The following is a 21,578-nucleotide window of genomic DNA, read 5'->3' on the forward strand; positions in this document are numbered from 1 at the left end:
GGGTATTCTATGATTCTATGAAATCACAGAAATTTATAAAGGAAAATATACTTAAATTGTTATACACTTATATAATTTATATAAGTATATAAAATATACTTAAATCCCTGGAAGTGTTTAAGGCCAGGTGTCCACCAGGACTCCCAAGTCCCTCTCTGCAGAGCTGCTCTCCAGCAGGTCACCCCCCAGCCTGTTTGGGGTTAAACCAGCCGGCTTGGGGTTAAAACTCAGATAAAATCCTTTGCTGATCTGTATACTTGAAAATCAGAAAGTTAGTACAAAGGAAGGCAATTTGAATAGAGTGAAAGCAATGTGGAGGGAAATAAGGAAGATAATGACCCTTAACTTCTTTATTGAAAGGATTGTTAGACACTGGAACAGGCTGCCCAGGGAGGTGGTGGAGTCACCATCCCTGGAAGTCTTTAAAAGACATTTAGATGTAGAGCTTAGGGATATGGTTTAGTGGGGACTGTTAGCGTTAGGTCAGAGGTTGGACTCGATGATCTTGAGGTCTCTTCCAACCTAGAAATTCTGTGATTCTGTGACCCAACTTTAGATCCCCACTGCATTCTGTTGGATGTTTTAAAACATTATCATCACCATTGGCAATCAAAACAAACTGATCTGTAAACTCAAGCATAGTGACTCTTTATTGGCCAGTCAGATTCCTCCTTTCAAACTTTTTCTCTTTGATGTATTTTTTAGTAAATTATCAAGACACAAAATGATAATAAAGAAGCTAACTCAACTCTTCTGAATGAAATTCAAATAACTTGTTTTAGTTATTCTTGTTTTAGTTATTCTAGTTTAATTTCTCCTTTTCATTTAGTAACTTATGTTACAAATGACAATGTAAAATGAGATGCTTTATATTTTTTTTGTTTATTTCTCCTCTCCATTACATCATTACATGACCTTATAGCCTACTGAGTAGAGAAGGATTTTTCATCTATATGTATTACTCTCACATTTCTCTTTCATATTACTCTTTTTTAAGAGTGCCAATAGACAAAATAAATAGTGGTGAAATTTTATTATTCCTGTAATTTCTTCTCAGTATGTTAGTCACTATAAATATAATATATTTTTAACTATGGTAAAGGAAATCTGTATTTGTTAGATAATTTTGAAAGATACCCATTTTAGTTCTACTTTCTGTCAAATTTCACTTGAACCTTAGGTACAGCAAATTTGCTTTTTGCATATTTGCTCTTTTTTAAAAATTTAACTCACACTTGCAACTTTCCTTTGGCAAGGAACCAATATTTAGAGTAACCTTTTTGATCAGAGTGTCAGAAAAAAAAACATGAAATCCTGTGTTTAGAAAATTGTCTTTAGATTTTTTTTTTTTTTTCTTTAAGAGAGAGAGTTCATTTTAACATATTCCAGATAGGTCAAACCTTGAAATTTAAATTTTCTTTTCCACACTTTTTTACTGCCAGGGTATCTTAGATATAACATATAACATCAGAGTGATAGAACAAGATCTACAATTTAGTGAAAGAACAGGTTTGTTAAGAATAATGTGATTTTTTTTCCTATTTCAGATGTTTATTTCAACAGTTCTGCATCATAGGACAAGTTATTTTTTACAGGGAATTAAACAATTGCATACTGTGAAAAAGACAAACTGTTATACATCACAATGAAAATACTACCAATTTGATCATGGCTCAAAGGCTTTTGTGGAATCTTTGGATTACACTAGTTACAAAGTTGTGAACAGAGCATGCATTTAGATTAAAACACATTAACTTCTGGCTGCAGCTTTGTGAATCTTGGGAAAAAAGTAATTTTTGTAAAACTAAAAATTCTATTTAGCAATTAGGTATATTCCAGTTTTAGAAGATGTTCAACAACCATATATTTTGTTATTTCAGTGGAAATTAGTTGTTTATAACCTGGAAAATTCTACATGTTTGAAAGCAGAGAGTGGCTAACAAGGAATATTATTACAATAAAATTAATAGAAGAGATGTCATGCAAAGGAGCTAAAAAAACCCACATCATTAAATGCTTTACTGAGGAAATAAATCATAATACATTTAAAAGTCTTTTATATACATCTTCTTAAAATTTAAAATTCTGCATTCTGTTCATTTCATCGGATTTTTATTAAAAAAAAAAAAAGAAAAATATAGACTATTTTAGATTCAAAGATTTGCTTGAGTCTAAAGACAAACTACTCAATATTCTAACAAAGAATAAAAAAAAAGATGTATATGGAACCTTCAGTTTCATGTTCACTTTTACTTAATTATCTGTGCAGTTAGTCTCAAAAAGTTAGAAAATAGACTGATTCATCATTCCTCAAATCTGAGTCATAGTGATATTTCTCAAGATCATCAAAGCACATTATAAGCACTTGCTAGCTTCATCCATATTAACCACAAATTATTCCCCCCCCCCTTTTTTTTGACTGATATCCAGCCTTTACTTGGATCTAATCTTCAAATGGGGAAATGGGGTAATTTCAGATCAGATATAACACTTTAAAAAGCCACAACGGAGAACTGCAGCTCATTCTGTCAATTTGCAATTTATTTTTAAAAATAAATTTGCAATTTATTTTATTTTTCCACTGAAATTAATCCTTTAGAGATTACACATAAAAAATGAGTTTTACCATATCAGCAAAATATGTTTTTTGTTTGTTTGTTTTATCCAAAATTATGAAGTGAAAGTAGTTCTGCTGTTTCAAACTTTAGTTTTTTGCTTAGGGTTTTTAAATTTGAGTTTTTATCTAACAACATACTGCACTTACCAACTCGAATCTTCTAAACAATCTGTCTTCACTGAATCTGGACCATGGTAATTTGGATAGGGGGATATTTTTTAATTTTACATTTAAGCTTCTGAAAATCTACATCCATAGTCTACAAGTTCAATCAGCCTCTTCGAATCTACCTTTCTGTATTGCGTACTTAATAATTAACACTTAAAGATCAAATCAGGAAAGAAGAAACAAGAAACTGTCATGAAATAAAGGCAATGTTATGTGTGCAACTATAGGCAATGCTAAGTGCAACTCCTGTGAAATGGTAATATACATAGCATACAAACACACATTTCTCCTGGCAGTGAAAAATGTTGGGCAAAAATGTGGGGAGGGGACATCACCATGGCAGCTGATGTAAACAAACCAAAGGGATACCTGATACCATATGGTGTCACACTCAGGGGGAAAAAAAAAAAAGAAAAAGAAAAAAAATGCATAGTATGCATATGGATGTGGCAAAACATTGCTAATTGATGGGAAGTCGAGAAAAATTGTTGTCTGCTTGTTTAACTTTGCTTCTGTGATTTTTTTTCCTTTCTTTTCCCTTTAATTAAATTGTCCTTATCTCAATCCATGAGCCTTTTCCTTCCCAGCATACTTTCTTCTTCCCCTCTTCTTTCAAGGAGGAGTAGTGAGACAGTAGCTGTTGTGGAGTTTAGCTGCCCAGCAGGGTAAAACAACCACACACTGGTGTTTGCAAAAGCATGTGAACATACTTGTCATTTTAGTGTTCCTTTATGTTACCTTTTCAAATGTTTTTAACAGCACAAATTCATCTTAAAACACTCATGCTTTAGTCCCTGATCTTACCCTTATTTTTTAGAGCAAGACTAAACTAATAACAAATGTAGGATTTTAACTAATTCTGAACCATAGATGCATTACTCTTGAAGCTAATATCCATACTTCTGTGGCCTTTAAAAATAGAGTTAAGAAAGCAGAAATTAGAAATTAGAAAATAGAAAATAAATTAAGAATAAATTAACTAATGTCTCAACAGAAAGACAATAGTGAAATGAATTAATTATGAAGAAAAGCTCTGCTGTTATTTTAGATAATATAACATAATCTGGAGTTTGAAATAGTCCACAAAAGATATATTCTAGAATCAAGCTTGCTCCATCAACATCTATTTAACCACAACAGCCCTTAAAACCTTCTTATTTTACAAGAAGTATAAAACTAAATTTCAACCTTAGGTTAGTAAAATAAATCTTTGCTACATTTTTTTTTTTTTCATTAAAATACTGGTCACTCTGATTTCTGTTCTTTTGAATGCTTGACAAAATCAAGATGCATACCTTAAAACATAAGATGGAGCAAGAATAACTTTCAAAATTGGATAATTAATATTTTTTTAAAACATCTTCCAGTAAAAAGAATGAAAATAAAATAATAATAATAAAAAACTAATATATTAAAAATCTTTCTTTGAAGATTCACATTTAGAAAAAAATCCATTTTATTTATTTATTTATTTATGAGAATAGAAACCTTGGAAAAACTATGAAGAACTTCATAAGTAGCATGATTTTGAACAAAAGTCACCTATTTTTTACACGGTTCAGATTAAAGACCATTAACTGACAGACTTTTGAAGGATTCCTCTTAACATAACCCACATGTAGTGTAGAAGAGAACAGCTTTTTCAATTTTCAGGTAGTTTTACAGTACAGAAGAATACTTCCTGTTCATGCACTACTTAAATTTCTGTTATGTGTTCAACAGGTATTAACAGTTTGATCATTCCTGAGTAAATTTTCCTGAACAAATTTCATGAACATATTTCCTGAACAAATGTTCTAAAAATATAATTTTGCATGCATTTGTGATGGGGCTATGAGTCAGCCACCAGTTTGTGATGAGCATATTTATCCTATTCCTTCATTTATTTTATTTTTTTATTTTTGTGGTATGACCTCAACAAATAAATAAATAAATAAATAAATAAATGGGAAACATAATTTATTCCAAACTACATAGAAATAAATAAATAAATAAATAGATAGATAAGTGATTCCTGAGAAGAAAAATTTATAGACAGAAAAAAAAAAAAGCATGGATTTCCTGGATGAGACATTAAATAAAATACCTGAGAAATAATTCTTCTCTGTCCACCAGTTCAGAGGAAGAGAGGTCGTCACCTTGATTCTTTCTTTCCATTCCTACAACTTTCTCTGATTTACAGGGAGGAAAGATTCCATGTTATCTCCCAGCAGTTTCCCCAAAAGGCTTTCTTCTATCTGTGATTTACTAGCTGAAAAATTACTCAGCTCCTTTCAGGCATCTCCCAGCTTGCAAAATCAATTTTGCAGTTTTCTCCTTGTTGGCTTTTTCAGAGCTGTCTGTCCCACATTACAATCCACAAGTTCTTCTCAGCTAAATGTTGTTTTAGCTGAGGAAGAAAGAAGGTGAAGTTTACCCTGTGTGAAAAGTTACTTCTCAAAAAGAGTCAGTCTTGAACAGGGAGCCTTCTTTGCTGCTCAGATGAATAATTTTAACCAAAATGTATATATACAGTAAGCTGTGAATGAACAGGCTAGACAAAGCATCTGTTAGCATCACAAAGAAATAATGTAATTTTTTGCCTTTTCTAATTAAGTAGCTGCATTTTAGGATATTGAATGTGGAGAAATAATTTCAAAATATAACCCAAGCTCTACAGACATTGTGATACTGCTAAGCAGGAATAGAGACCTTATATGCCATATATATACATGTATATATACGGTATACATGGTGTATATATATATATATATATATATATATATATACACATATACACACACCATGTTATAGACTTGTCTATAAACTTAACAGAGGCATAAAAATGTAACACATCAGTGCAATATCGGCAGAAATATTTTAGGCTGCAACATTGCTAAAACTTTTGTTTTTCCCTATGAGGTCTTGATTTATTTCCATGGCCAGATCTTTCTGGTATCATAGCATGCATCTGATTAAGAAAAATGAATCCATGAATCATGTTAATATTTGCAAGCCCTGAAATAATCTTAAAAAGTTAACCATCACCAAAAATAATAGCCCTACTGATTTATTTATCATTCCTTAAAAAAATCTTAAAGGAATTGCTTAAAATAATGAATTCCTGATATTGAAGCAAATAGGACAAATGTGCAAATGACATCAATTTATGCATGTTATTAATAATGAATTCATATTTTCTCAAAAAGCTTAGTAATGATAGTAAAAACAAACAAACAAATAAAAAGAAATGGTTGTGAACCCAGGAGTTGGGATCTTATATACTGCTGTTTCTGACACTCACGTTTCTTCTCCTATTTACCATAATTAGCCATTCCTATTCCTATGTAGGACAGGCCTAAACTTGATGATGAAAGCCTTTATAGAAAGCTTTTTTATTTAGCTGAGAAGGTCACCATTCTCCATGTGATGTCAGCTGATTACAATTTGTCACTACTTGCAAGGAAGTCAGTATTTTAGAATAGTCTTTTTCTGTACATAATGCCACTGTATATTATTATTCAAAACGTATTATAAAATATATTCTGAGTAAAGGCAAAAAAACAAAAACAAACAAACAAAAAAAAACCCACACTTTTTCAAAAAAGAAAATATGAGAAAAAACTATTTGCTAACAGTGAACACAGAACATGAATCAGAGCTGTTTCATTCTCAAAATCATTTCCTCCAAACTCATAAAATCTATTCCGATATGCCAAAAATAGTAATCAAGAAAAGACAGAAGGCTTGTACAGATGAAAAAGGAGTTTCTGACAATCATAAACATGAATAGAAAGCATACAAAAAGTAAAAGCGGGGTCAGGCCACCAGGAGGAACATGAAAATATAGTGTTAGGTGTATTGGGTTTACATGGCAAGGGTTTTTGGTAGCAGGGGAGCTACAGGGGTGGCCTCTGTAAGCAGAGTCCAGCAGCCCCACGTCAAATCAGAGCCAGCTCCACCCGCCTCCAAAAGGGACCCACTGCTGGCCAGCGAGAGTAGTTGGTTAGGCCTCCAGGATAGCAGATTTAAGAAAGGGAAAAAAACTTCTGTGCAACACGAGCTGGGAAAGAGGAGTGAGAAACATCCCTGCAGACACCAAGGTCAGTGCAGGAGGGCAGGGGGTGCTCAAGGTCTTGGAACAGAAGCTTCCCTGCAGCCTGTGGAGAGGCCTCTGGTGGAGCAGGCTGTCCCCCTGCAGCCCATGGGTCCCACATGGAGCAGATCTCCGTGCTGCAGCCTGTGGAGGAGCCCCTGGTGGAGCAGGTGGATGTGGCCTGGAGGAGGCTGCGGCCAATGGAGAGCCCCCACAGGAGCAGGCCCCGTGCCGGAGCTGCAGCCCATGGAGAGGAGCCCATGCAGGAGCAGGGGGTCTGGGGGGAGCTGCCACCTACCCTTGGGGGACCCATGCTGGAGCAGTTTTCTCCTGGGGGATGAATGGATCCCATGGTACAGAGCCGTGTGGGAGCAGTTCTTGAAGAGCTTCTGCCTGTGGGCAGCCCCCACAGAATCATTTTGGGAAGGACAGCATCCTATGGGAGGGATCCCACAAGGAGCAGGGGCAGAGAGTGACTGTAAAGGAGCAGTGGAGATGAAGCGTTAGGGACTGACCACAGCACCCATTGCCCGTTCCCCTGTGCCACTCAGGGAGAGGAGGTAGAATTGGGGGGAAGTTATTACTAGTTTGCTTTTTAGTTTCTCACTGTTCTGCTAGCACTGTCTGCTCGTGAAAGGTAATAAATCATATTAATCTCCCCATGTTGAGTCTGTTTTGCCCATAACCACAACTGTTGAGCAATCTCCTTGTCTTTATGTCAACCCTTGAGCCTTTTGCATTGTAGTTTCTCCCCTTTCCCTTTGAGGAGGAGCAGTGAGAGAGCAGCTGTGGTAGAGTTCAGCTGCCCAGCAGGGTAAAACCACCGCACTAGGAAAGTCAAAACCCACCTGCACTTGTGAATCTTGTGAGGGAAATGACAGAAGGACTTCTACATGTATCATCAGCAAAAGGAAGTTGAGGGTAAAAGTGAGTCTATTCCTGAGTGGAGCAGGAGATCCAAAGACAAAGAATATGGAAAAGACCTGAATGATGAACAGACTGTACCTTCAGGAAGTTTGCAAGTCTTATAATACTGGGAGTATCAAGGATATATTGCATATATCCATTGCTATTCAGAGAGATCTTGACAAGTTGGAGGAATATGCATACAGGAACCTCATGAAGTTCCTCAAAGGGAAATATTAAGTCCTGTACCTGGGGAGGAACAAAATCAGACACAAATACTCACTGATGGACAACTGACCAAGAAGCAACTTTTCAGAGAAAGCCCAAGCAATACTTGTTAACCAAGCTTAGTGGTTAACACTTAAGCTCATCCCAAACAAATATGACAGTATGTAGAATGACAAAGGAAAAGATCTAAAATATGCTTTAAGATATCTTCTTTTTCAAGTAATAGAGGTGTTGGAAATTACTTAGTAGAAGTGATACAAGAATCAGGAAATATCTGAATATTTATTAAAAACTATTTCTGGAATGTTTTTCTTCTTACAGAAACTGTCTCCTAATAGTAAGGTATTTGAGCACTAGTAGATATCACAGGTATATATGCAGTAGGTATCAAGACTCCCACCCAGTACTTTATAATAATTTATTATATGAAATATTTATAAAGTAGTTTTTTTGTCTGTTTTCATTTTTACATTTCAAATAAAGGATATACTTTTATGAGAAAACTTTAAAACACAACTTTTCCATTAATTGTTATTATTTATTTTTTTTTCTAAATTGCTGTTTGATCAGACATTATGAAGATTTGCATTGTAGTAAGCTTAGAAGATTGGTGCATCTGAAGGCTCAGCGTGAGTCTCAATTTTGGACAATTTCATACACCTGTAGCTTAGCAAAGTAATTTTGTGAAAGATCATTTGAAATAACGTATGATTTTTATTGCTTTTTTGGAACATTGTTTCACTCCCATTTTTATGGAAACCCTGAAAAATAAATATATTTGCTTCATGGCAAATGGAAAAAAATAACTTTTTTTTTTTTTTCCTTCCCGCTGTATTTCCTTTGTTGTCGGTCCGATAAGGCTGCTTCTTTCTCTGTAGTCCCCAGGGCTTTAAGCTACAGTGAGTTCCTGAGGCTGATAAGAAGGGGTTACTTTGAGTAAGCAAAACAATTAAGCCTCTAATTACCCTAATCAACTAATGAAGTTTCTGTCAATTACTTTTTCATACTGCAGGTGGCACTTTCCTAACACTGTCAGTTCTAGATGACGTGGATTTCATGATATACATAAATCTCTTGACTCAATGATCAGATACGAAGCTATGAGTCCTACATGTAAAACTATTTTTTCTGTTTGAGTTTGATCATCAACACATCTATGTTAATGACTTACGAAGTGAAGTTCACATACACTGTGTAAAAATATTGCAATAAAGCCTTGGTTAGTGATGGCTTGTGAAGAAAATGTTCAAAGTATTCCTGAGACATACTCTCAGGGAGACTAAGTATTCATCAGCTCCAAGATTTCTTTTACTTAAATGGTTCTAATGTGTTAAATAAGGAATATTTCTAGGGAAATATCCATCATGTGAAATATATTTTATAGCAAAAAATCTTTTCACATTTGCTTAAATGAGCAACATGAATTTCATTATGGACAATGTTTTCTTTGTTTTACATTTCTGACATGCTAAATTATATTATGTCAAATTGTGGTAAATGATGTGGCATCACATCATGTTACATAGCTTACATTGTCAATTCAACTTGACAAAATATGACAAAGTAATGCAATATATAATTTCTATAAACACATTTTTTAAGTAACGAAGTGATGTCAGCATACAAACCAGAGCACCTATTTAGCATTAGATATCCATCATATATTCCAGCAGTGGTATTTGGAGCAACTGAGTCAAGTATCTGGAGGAAGAAGAAATTTTTTTTTGTCTTCTCTGCTAATTGGTTAAACAGTACCATGCTAGCTTTCTTTCCACATTGTGCAAACTCATTTCATTAAAATACTTGTCAACAGCACTGAAACAGTGCATAGTCGATGAACATATGTGTCGTTAAAACACACAATTTGGCTTTTAGGCAAGACTGGTCTTCATAAAATCCATGAGTTAACCTATTGCTTTAGTAAACAAACTCTTACTGAAAAAGAAGTTTTCATGCAAGAGGGTAGCATGAAAAGAGTGATTTCAGGACAAGAAACTTAAAGAGAATTTTTCTCAATAAAAGTACTTCAGGTAATTCTAAAAGTGATAGGAGTGACTAGAATGCTAGTCCTCTCCATAGAGCAAATACAGCACTGAGTAAACTGCTTAGTTAACTGCATAAGATCAGAAATTATGTTTTTCTATGTTTCATCCAAACAATTTTTCAGTTGATGATAAAATAGTGGTTTATATGTATATATATATATATGTATATATATATATATATGTATATATATTTATATGTATATATATATACATATATATATACATATAAACCACTATTTTATCTAAACCACTATTTATATATATATATACCATACCATACCATACCATACCATACCATACCATACCATACCATACCATACCATACCATACCATACCATACCATACCATACCATACCATATATATCATTTCCATACCACTATAGCTTTTTGTCTTTTGTGGTCTGGAAATGTGGTTCACTTAGCTTAAGAATCAAGTGGTACTTTACTGTTTACTGTACAAGAGGTACTTTACTGTTGCAAATACTTTGGTTCATACACTTGATTTCACTCTTAGTAAAGGCAACCTCTTATGAATAAGCTCTCTTCCAATAATAAATCTCTGTATGTATATTTTCCCCCTAAGATATCACAGTAATTCTTTTCAGTGAAAAGGTAAACAGGCAATGACCCATTTGCAATCAGTGGCTTCTGATATAATCCTGTGTTTCAATTACATATATTTACAGTACATGTGTATACCAGCTTGCTTTCTCACCCAAAAAAAACAAAAACCCAAAAAACTAAAATATCAAGTCTCCCTTGTCTTATGATCTGACTTGAAGTACTCATATTTAGGATCTAAAACAGTAAATAATAACACATTTTCTTCTTAGGGAAAAAATCATAGAATACATGAAATTTAACATAGCAGACCATCCAAAACATTGTCAAGACGTTTTTTCAGAATCATTTTATGGTTGCATACAGCAGCACCTTCAATCTCACCTCCTTCCTTCCTTCAGTACATTCATTCTATAGTTTGTTTTTCAAGTGCTATAGGATCAAAAATGTTGACAGAGTTGAAATGATTTCCTATATGGGCTTCTGCTGAGATAATAATTACAATTTAGATCTCTAGGTCTTCATAAGTTGTCACTCAGCCTCAGTTCTTACTACCACCTTGAAGATCATTCTGAATCTTAAGGGACAAATTTACTGCATACAAACCCCTTGAAGTCACAACCACAGTGACAGGAATACCTTACTCCTTCACAGTTCTCCAGCTTTGCATTGTTCCCTTGCACAACGATTCAGATTGCAGTCTTTCTCTGGATGACATCTGAAGTTAAAAATATTTTGCACAGTTTGGTTTACTATTCAAAAGCTAAAATAGCATTTTATTATCCTTCTTTCAGTTTCAGTTTAATTAAATATGTTAAATTTGGTGTCTTCTCCATTCATTTAATTGCCCTTTCTCACTAATATGTGCAGTATTCCTTCCTGCATTTCTTCATAACAGTTCCACAGACCAGTTAAGAGTCATTAAGATGAAATAAGATGAAAAAGGTACAAAAGGCTTAGTATTCTGACATAAAATCCTAGTTTTAAACTGTGATGAATTCCAGTGGAAAGAGAAGTAATTTTACAATTTTACATTTTTTTTTCTAATTACTTTTCCAATGTTTATAGTTTTTTTTTTTTTTTTTTTTTTTTTAAAGAGGGGGTGATCTTTATTTAAAATCATTACACATAACACATAAAACAGTAGATGACATTTAGGAACACAGAGCCTAGCTCCTGGATCTTACAGGACCAATCAAATTTTTGTCTACTAGAAAAGTTTTCTTGAATGCTGCATTACATCAGTTCCCTACTTAAGAAAAGAAAATCCTGGGACCCCCCAAGAGGTAGCTTAAAAAGTGAAAACAAACAAACAATCAAAAAGCAAAAGAAAACAAACCATCAGATGTCATGATCTATTTAAGCAATATATTATTTATTTTACTGCATTCTGCTTAAGAATTATTCTGATTAAGCTGATGTGGTGGTTTTACTCGGGTGGGCAGCCGAGCTCCACCACAAGCACTCTCTCACTCCCTCTCTCCACAAAGAGAAAGGGGGAGAAAATACAACACAGAGAGCTCGAGGTTTGAGATGAGAATGGTTTAATTAAAAGGAAAGGGAATGGGGAGAAAAAGAAACTAAAGAAACCATAAGGCCGTGCGGAAGCAGAGAGAGAAGGAAAAAAAAAAATTCTCTACTTCCCATCTACGAGCAATGTTCATCCATGTCCTGGGAAGCAGGGCCTCAAAAAACGTAGCAGTTGTTCAAGAGGACAGCCCCCTCCCCTACGAGAGCCCCCCTTTTTATTGCTGAGTGTGACATCAGGTGTTATGGAATATCCCTTTGGTTGGTTTAGGTCAGCTGCCCTGTCAATGTCCCCTCCCCATCACTTTCCCACTCCCAGCCTGCTGGCTCTTGAGGGCTTGGAAGGAGTCCTGATGCTGTGCCAGCACTATGCAGCAATAGACATAACACTGGAGTGATATCAGTGCTGTTCCAGCTGCAAGTGCAGAGCACAGCACTGTGTGGGCTACTGCAGGGAATGGTGACTCCATCCCAGACAGACCCAACACATCTGAAAATTAAGTTACAGAAGCACACACAGTAAAATATTGGAATCTGGTAAATTGGCATTGTCAATTTCAAAATTTACTCAGATACTTAGCATAGTTTTTAAGAAGAAACCCAAAAGGAAATCTTTACAAAAAAAAAATTAAAAATCACTACTGATTATATGAAAGCATATTTTTCCATTTTTATAAAATTGCCCAAGTTTGGGCCCAGTTTAACTAGATTGAAGAGATTATAGAACTGGCTCTCAGAAATCCTTTTTTTGAGTTACTACCTTGACTATTGTTGCATCTGGACTTCTGATAACAGAGGAAGCTTCAAAGCTCCAAGTGATTTCTGTCTCAGTGTTTTGCTTCCAGGCTGCTTTTCTCCAGGGGGGCACACACTGGAGCAATATAACCTTCTCTGGACGTGAGCAGAGATTGCGCTTTTCCTCCACTGACACTTTCTGACAAGAGGCAAGGAGACATACAAAGAGTGAAAGGCAGCTTTAAGGTGAGGTTAAATGTTAGAGCTGATGTAATCTAAGAGTTTACTACAGCAAAAAGGAGGAAATTCTTCCTTCCATCCCATTCCTCCAGCAGCCTCAATCACCCTGGTCCTTTTCTGATGTGATTCAGGTGTCATATTCATCAGAACCTTAGCTGACATGATTAAGTTTCTAGACTATTGGAAAACTATATATATATATTATTTTATATATATATATATTAACATATATATATTTTATATATATATATATATATATATATATATATATATATATATATATATATATATATATATTTTTTTTTTTTTTTCCTGCTGGGTTAGCATCAAGCTTGTCCTTAGAGTGGTTCATGGAGAGGGCTGAAAAACTCCAGCACAAAGCAAACTGCTGAAAAGCCTATCCAGAAGAGGGAAGTGAGAGGGTAAGGACATAGCACAACATTGGTGTTGGCAAGATGCTAAAGTGGCTTAGTCATTGTATCATACTCATGCATGCCCTCACTTCCTACAAAGAATAATACCATTCTCCCAAACACATGCCTTCCAGTAATGGGAAGAAAAGGACTGTCTATCCCAACGTAACCTAAAAAGAACCTTGTAGACAGAAGGGAGATTGGAGAGGGAGGCACAGCAGGTGACTATTTGATTGTAGAACAGGCAAAACTATTATATGATTGATTGACGCAGATTATAGTAAGAAGGAAAATATTGTCTTGAACACAGGATGGAGAGAAGGAGAACTGAACTGACTGCTGAGCACGGAAGACCAGATACAGGAGTGATGCTTTGGTAGTGTCAAAGTACTAAATACATACTTAAAAATAAATAAATAAGCAAACAAACAAACAAACAAAACAAAACAAAACAAAAACAAACAAAAAACAAATAAACAAAAAACACTGTTAAGTTAATTAAGGACTGTTTTTTCATGACTTCACAACATAGATGAGACAGTTTATTAATCCCTTTTAGCCCCAGACTGTATACAAATAAACAGTTGTAAAATGAACAGTTCCCATATTTCTTCAAAAATATATTTTATTAAAATATTATTTTATTAAAAATATCTTTTATTATAGGCTTATAAAGTCTTATAAAGACTCTTAAGTTTGAGCTTCTCTCTGCTTTATACAGCACCACAAAAGTTCAACCTGACAAACTCAAGTTGAGAAAAAAGGATAACAGGAAATATTGAGAGAGAAAAAAGGATAACAGGAAATATTGGAGAAGGAAGGCAGAGCATATAGATAGTTACCAACTCCTCCTTGATTCAGAGTGTACTTAGAGAACTCTTCGATCATTAAATATACAGTAATATGCTCCACATTTTAAAACACAAATTATAAATGCTCCTTGGTTCATGTGAAAATGCAAGTGTTTGCCAAGATTTCTAAATGTTAATCGCTATTCAAAAAGAAGTCAAATCAGGACTTCATTTATTTTAAAACACAAAAATTAGCATAATGACAACACATCTTAGAAATATATCCCAAGTAATAACCATATAGAATATGTATGTTTCATACTGTTTAAATAGTGGAAATTTGGAATATAAAATAATTAATAAAAAGCAGTCAAAGGATTCTTTAAAATTATTTGAAACTTTTTTTTTTTTTTCATCTGCTTTATATTCTAATGAAATAGCTTTCAAAATTTCAGAAGTGATGGACAATTGTAAAGTGTAATTAGTCTTCTGTAGTAGCTGGAAGAACAAAACAAAGTACTTTTATGTCCAAACAAATAATCTAGCTTTCAAAGTCTCATAAATAAACACAGCTTAAGACAGAAACCTCATTCTGATCATTGTGTAGGAGCAAACAGGGATACTTAAACACCCTAAGCCTGACTCCACTGTCATTTACTCCATTGACTTCAATCTAATGACTTCCTACAGTGCAAGAAAGACACAAACTGGAAATTAATTGACATTCAGAACAAAATATATCACTATAATTTCTTCAGGAAAGTTATTTATCTCTCTATGTGAGAATGCATTTGCAATGACTACATTAAGATAGAAAAGCAATACTGAAGCTCCAAAAGCAAACAAGATTTTTAATTGCACGTGAGGAAAAAAAAAAAAAAAGGAAAATCTGCAAAGAGACCTATGCATTTATTGGCAAAGAGATGCCAAATGTGGATGTTTCAGAATAACTTTCACTCTCAGCAACATAAGAAGGAGAAGGAGAAGGAGAAGGAGAAGGAGAAGGAGAAGGAGAAGGAGAAGGAGAAGGAGAAGGAGAAGGAGAAGGAGGAGAAGGAGAAGGAGAAGGAGAAGGAGAAGGAGGAGAAGGAGAAGGAGAAGGAGAAGGAGAAGGAGAAGGAGAAGGAGAAGGAGAAGGAGAAGGAAATGGGAAAAAAAATAAAAAAGAAATAAAAAAAGAAAGGAAAAGTCCAGTGTTGTTCAATTTATTCATCAACAACCCAGATGATGGAATGGAGTGCACCCTCTGCAAGTCTGATCATGACACAAAGCTCAGAGGAGCGGCTGGTACCCAAGAGGTCTGTGCTGCCATTCAGAGGGAACTTGACAGGATGGAGGGTTGTGCTGAGAGGAACCTCATGAAGTTCAGCAAAGGCAAGTGCAGGGTCCTGAACCTAGGGAGGAATAACCCCAAGGACCCGCCAAGGTGGGGGGTGTCCTGCTGGAGTGCAGCTCTGCAGAGAGTGACCTGAGATACCCAGTGGACCACGAGCCAGCAATGTGCCCTTGGGGCCAAGAAGACCAATGGGATCTTGTGCTGCATTCAGAAGAATGTTGCCAGCAGATCAAGGGAGGTGATCCTCTACTAAGCCCCAGTGGGGCCATATGTGGAGTACTGTGTCCAGTTCTGGGCTCTTTTCAGTTGTGCTCAACAAGAGGATGAGAGGCAACAGGCACAAACTGAAACACAAGAGGTTTGGGCTGAATGTGAGAGGGCATTTCTTATACAGGAAAAAAAAAAAAGAGAGGAAAAGCAAAAGGAAAAGGAAAAGGAAAAGGAAAAGGAAAAGGAAAAGGAAAGGGAAAGGGAAAGGGAAAGGGAAAGGGAAAGGGAAAGGGAAAGGGAAAAGGAAAAGGAAAAGGAAAAAGAAAAGAAAAAGAAAAGAAAAAGAAAAAGAAAAAGAAAAAGAAAAAGAAAAAGAAAAAGAAAAAGAAAAAGAAAAAGAAAAAGAAAAAGAAAAAGAAAAAGAAAAAGAAAAAGAAAAAGAAAAAGAAAAAGAAAAAGAAAAAGAAAAAGAAAAAAGAAGAAAAAGAAAAAGAAGAAAAAGAAAAAGCGTAAGGCTAATTTTGTTGCAGAAAAAGGAGGGTGAACACTAAAATCTACAACAAAAACATTAGTGAAATAAATCTTAAACCAGGTGTTTAAAAGTCCAAGATTTCTTAATCTGAGATCAGAACTTTCCAGAAAGTGAACAGACGTAGTTATTACAGGTTTTCAAATGAGGTTTCAGCTCTTTTTTGAAAAATAAATAAATAATTAAAATTCTTTGGAAGCTTCTCAAAACAAATTACTTTGCTTACAGTTTATCAAGCTATTGTTGGCCATAGAACAAAGGAATACAAATCCACTTTTAAAAATTAAACAAAAAATATATAAATTTGAATGATATTACTTGGAAGACCGTGTTAATTAATTTAACGGTGGACTTCTCAATATTTTTGTTATCTATATACCTTTCAACAGGAAGAACAGCTACTTTGAAAATGCAAACTTTGCATGTTAGGAGGATATAAGGTATCAAAGTTGTGTTATTATTCAATCCACATTCTCTTAAAAGATGAGGACAGAGACATGAGAAGAGACTTCTGTTACTTTTTCTTTTTTTTTTTTTAATGCAAAGGTGAATAAATATCTACTCATCTGCTTAAATATAGTGGCTTAAATATGTGTCTATTAACATTTCAGATGTCATGTATAACTGAACTAAGAGGTTGGAAAATAGAGCACAAGACTTATAAGAGGCCTGCATCTTTTTGGACTTAGATGTTGTATTGCTCTGCAGGGTAGCCCACCATTTAAGAAGGTACATCTCAGTTTGAAAACATGCAGAAGATTTTCTGCCAAAATAAGAGAGTTTTGTAAGCATTAACTATTTTTTTATGTTCCCTGCTTCTTGATGTGCTGTAGAGTTAGATGTGATTCTGAGGGGAAACCATCCTTTCGTTCTAGCTCTCTCACAATTGTGAAATTATGTGTGTGAAAACTCTTGCTGTATGTCATTAGTCCTACCTAACTCTTAACAGTACTGTGTACTAACTGATTGTGTTGCAGAGCTAATGGTCTGTGTAAAAATTGTGCTTGAAACAAAGGAATGCACTACAAATTATGTAAAGAGTGACAAGGCAGTTCTCAAATCTAAAAAGACATGTAAAGGTAAGGGAAAAAAAAAAAAAAGGTCATTGTACATTCTCATGTTAGAACTCATGTAGATTCTCGTGTTTTAGTTCTTGCCTGAAAACATTTATTCTGGTTTAGCAAATTCTATTGTTATCCAGGCACCCATGCCCTTCTTTCTCTAAGATGTTTTTCCAGTAGTTGCCTGTTAAAGTTCAAAGAACAGATAACGTGAACGAGTCATATTTCTTCTTTTTCAAAATCTTTAAGTGATGTTACTTATATTCTCTGTGTGGAGTTAGGATGGTTACCATAAATTGTGCCTTCTTCTTGTGGTTCGCTCTGGAAGAAGAATAAACTCCAATTGCAAAAATCTCTTAAATAAGCACAGGGGAAAACCAAAAGCATTGCAGAAAAAAAGGTCAAAATTAATCTTTTACTTTTATGATTAGTCTAGCACAAAGCAAAGAAGATAGGAATGAAATCTAAGAAGCTATCAAGGAAGGAATACAGTCAACACTTCAGTTTACTCAAGCTAAGTAGAGCACAGAAGATAAGCTGTAGTGACCAAGGACTGCTGAAGAATGTGAACAACACAGTGCCATTTGCTGTACCTCAGTAAGTTCCCCACGTTTTTTTTTTTTTTTTTTTTCCTGAAGAAATAAAAATGGTTTTGCTTTGTTTTGTTGTGTTTGAGAAAATCTTTATCATAGGGAAGAAGAAAAAATAGCACCTTGAGAGAGCACCTTGGAAAAATAGCATCTTGGATTTAGCACCTTGAAAAAAAAAAAAAAAGATTTGTGCTTGGGTTTTCTTCCTTCACTGATCTCAAGTAAAACACTAAGAAATCAGTAAGCAACTATTCCAAGTGTTAAGTGGTTTCCATCTGCTTATGCTATGCCACATTTTATAAAATAGTTTTTGACAAAAATGTCCTAAAAATATTTAAGAAGAACTCATGAAGTTCCAGATGCAAATAGTGTAATATATGGGCACACCATAGTTCTCTATCAAGAAGGGGTATATCTGTGACTGCACAGCATGCACAGATAAAAAACACAGCCAGCAATGTGAACATAAATATTGAATATAAAGCTATTATTATTCATTTATTTCCTGTTATTTCATACAACCCTACCATTTTATGTATGCATGTATATATGTGAGTACTTATTTTTATTCATCTTGTACTGGAAAAGTTTTTTTTTTTTTTTTAAAGCAGACTGTAATAAGAAATTCTCATATCACCTTGTGAGGCTTTGATGCTCAGAAGTGATTGCATAAAATTCCAAAACATCCATGACTGCCAGCATTTTAAGCTGGCTCTATATATTTGAACCAGAAGCTTGAGAGATTGGGACAAACAGAGGCAGTGCAAATACACCGTTTAAAAAATAGCTTGCTGATAGAAGGAGTCTCTAGGGAAAGTTTAATGAAAACCTCTTCGCCTCAGTCTTTCTGATGTCCATAGCAAAGGAAATACTTTAACAGAGTTCACTGGAAATGGGACAGAATCAATCTTTCTTGGTTTTCTTTTGGCGTTTCCAAGGCTCTGGAGGAAAGAAACTTTCAGGTGTTGCATACATGAGCAGCATATACTGATGGACTTTTTTATTAATGCTTTGAAAATATTCCCTAAATAGTAGAAGCTAAACACACTAGAAAATGCTAATATCTCAGACTTACCAATTTTAACCCGCTATTGGCCTCTGAAATCTCCTTCTGCCCCTATCTTGTTTACCTATTACTACCATATTGCTTTCTTTTAGCAGTACATAAAAAATATGACAACCATCTGTCACATGCAACTAAACATCCAGTTCAGCATATCCACTGCACTACCAAGTGCTCCGTACACAAGTTCATACATGTAGATCATTTACTTTTGGGAGCATGCAGCAGCACAGCAAGTGCACTGGAGAAGAAGCTACAGGTACGACATTTTTTTTTTCTCCCAGGACTTTACTCTTGCCTAGCCCTGCATTTGTCTTTTTGTGTTCATATCTCAGAATTTGAGAGTGTGTACTCAGGTAGGATGCCAAGTCAGGAATAAATAAAGGCCAGGACTTGAATGTGGCAGTGCTTTTTCCATATCTGCAGCAACTCCCGCGCTTGGAACTGTTCAAAAATGTCTGTCTGCTTCTGCAGTTTAGAGAGATCTTTCATTTTTAGGTCAGCCTGCCTCACAAGCTGTACTGACAGACATACAGGAAGATTTCCAGACTAGGAGGCAGATGCTGTACCTCTTATTTAAACACAAAAGTTTAAAAGGCAAGAAATTGCCTTACATATTTTGTGTTACACACACACATACAATTTTGGTATGTAATTCTTGAGCTTTACTAAGAAGCTCCTGGAGTCTGGCAGCACAGATGCAACAACAGGCTTCTGATGCATACCTCACATTGGAGATTTTGAGAAATAAATATCCTGTTTCCCCATGTGAAAGGGTGGAATATCACAGCAAACAAGAAAATATCTAACTCCATAATTAATTTGTCATACTTAAGGGAAGTTCTGTCCTCACCCCCATTTGGAAAATATTTTGAGACAAATACTTACCCATAACAAATATGAGAATTATGATTTTGCTTCTCATTGCTTCAGAAAAAAAAAAAAAAAAAAAAAAAAAAAAGCATTCTCTGGCCAGTTACTATTAATTTGTGGCAATATTTTATGCATTTTATGCAGTACAATGTATTTTTGCTTTTTTTTTTTTTTTGTTGAAAGGTTGGGGTTATTATTTGCCTGGGGGAGGTTGCTGACAAAGCACTTGGCAGCAGGTACAAAACATCCATGGTAAGTATATCAGAGTATTTTACCAGCAAATATGCTGCAATAAAGTGCTATCATTCAATCCATACAGATTACTTAGTTAACATTTTTCTTTATGTACCTGGATTACTAGTTCATTATATCACTACCTGATAAATAGCATGGGTAATGAATTGAGAGAGTAACTACATACCTTCAGGAAGAACCTGCCCGATAACAATAATCCATTAGAAAAACTGGCAGTATCCTCTGATCTATTGCCCGCAAAGCTATGACTTGATGGAGAGTTTCATTCCCTCTGCTCAGCACTCCAGAAGAAAATCAGCACAATTTAAATATTTCTCAGGATGTGACAGCTCTCTAGATCCCTGGTTGCATTCTGTTCCCAGGGGTTGACAATCTGGTGTTCCCGTGTGCACAGAGCAGTGAAGATGAATTGAAAAAGCTTGAGATAAATTAGGGATGGCTAAGTTAAAATTGTCTCTGCTCCCGAGTCTCTCATCTGCAGTCTGCAAGCCTATTTTGCTGTGAAAAAGCTAGATGGCAGGCTGCCTCAATGAGTTCTTCTTAAGCGACAGGGAGCATTTTCAATGAAGAAAAATTCTCCCATTATCTAAGCTAATGTGACTGCAGCTAAATCTAGTCTTTAAAGTGTCTACTAGCATGAAATTCATTCCCACTGTTGCATTCTTTCAAGATACAGGTAAAAAAATAAAAAATAAAATAAAATGAAGAAAAAAAAAGGAAAAAAGATAAAATTAAAAAAACATAGGACCACCTTAGATATTTCTATCTGAAAGAAATATTCAAACTTTTTTACCTGACAAGTGATAGCATGATTTTTGATATAGCTGTGTCCAGTAATCTAAGTAGGGGAAATTTTCACTGTTTCATGAACTTCCTTGGCTTATATTAAAATTATCCTTCTGCTAACTATTCTTTCTGATGGCTTTTAATGGTTATCTATATATTTCTTCACCAACATCTTCTCTTTGAATGTCCCAGGAGAAAAAGTGGCACTATTTATCCATAGTTGGCACAAAATGAAATGACAGCTAAAATTCTGGACAATTGATATGTTTAGCTGTAGATAGTGAACCAAAAAGACATCTGACTAATGTTTTGCCATGCCACCAAAAATATTTGTTAAAAAAAAATCTAAATTTTGTAACAGGTTGTTGATCTTTAATTATAAAACACTTCTCTGATTGCACCACCTTGCAAAAAAAATAGAGTTGGAGTTTCTCAGACATTAGTTTAGTGCCAAAGTTGTTGGAAAAGTCACTAATTTTAAGCTGTTATGTAAATTTTATTATATAGATAGCTCAAGCACAGGAGGTTAGCATTACACATAGCAGATGAAGTTTAATATTAAGTTTTAT

At 34.8% G+C, this 21,578-nt stretch overlaps 1 protein-coding gene across 1 annotated transcript in view; it reads right to left on the reverse strand.

The window, feature by feature from the left end:
• The window catches only part of MGAT4C (MGAT4 family member C), a 369,191-nt gene extending 348,486 nt beyond the window's left edge, over positions 1-20,705 (reverse strand). The window contains exon 1 of the mRNA XM_068667638.1: positions 20,390-20,705. The gene's annotated coding sequence lies outside the window, so the exon portion shown is untranslated. The remainder of the gene's footprint in view (positions 1-20,389) is intronic.
• Between the last annotated feature and the right edge of the window lie 873 nt (positions 20,706-21,578).

This window comes from Anas acuta, chromosome 1 (assembly GCF_963932015.1).
Source record: "Anas acuta chromosome 1, bAnaAcu1.1, whole genome shotgun sequence".
Classification (NCBI taxonomy): domain Eukaryota; kingdom Metazoa; phylum Chordata; class Aves; order Anseriformes; family Anatidae; genus Anas; species Anas acuta.